At 34.2% G+C, this 307-nt stretch overlaps 1 long non-coding RNA gene across 1 annotated transcript; it reads left to right on the top strand.

Moving 5' to 3' along the window:
• Positions 1-173, top strand: LOC113464024 (uncharacterized). The gene is made up of 2 exons (XR_003388854.1): positions 1-35; positions 110-173. It is a non-coding gene; the product is annotated as an uncharacterized LOC113464024 (long non-coding RNA).
• The last annotated feature ends 134 nt before the right edge of the window (positions 174-307 follow it).

A 307-nucleotide genomic window follows, 5' to 3' on the forward strand; every position in this document is an offset into this window, starting at 1 on the left:
AGTGAACTGCGTCCGAAGCACAGGCATAACTTGGAGTAAGAAATTAATTAATAATTATAATTATAATTCTCTTGTGAATGCAGTAAATCAAGATTTGAATCGAAAACAGGAGAATTGAAGAGAATACATGATTTGGAGTTGACCCCGCATGGAAGGCTCGAATTAATGAAGGACAAAAGTAATCTTCGAGTCTATGGCTGCTTTCTAGGTTGTCTATGGAAGATGGAAGACTCTACTTCGGTACTGTTCATAAAAAAAATTAGAAATTCTAAAATTGAACCGAAATCTGATACCAAAAGTATTTTAC

This window comes from Ceratina calcarata, unplaced genomic scaffold (genome assembly GCF_001652005.2).
Source record: "Ceratina calcarata isolate Rehan_Ccalc_2016 unplaced genomic scaffold, ASM165200v1 scaffold22913, whole genome shotgun sequence".
NCBI lineage: Eukaryota > Metazoa > Arthropoda > Insecta > Hymenoptera > Apidae > Ceratina > Ceratina calcarata.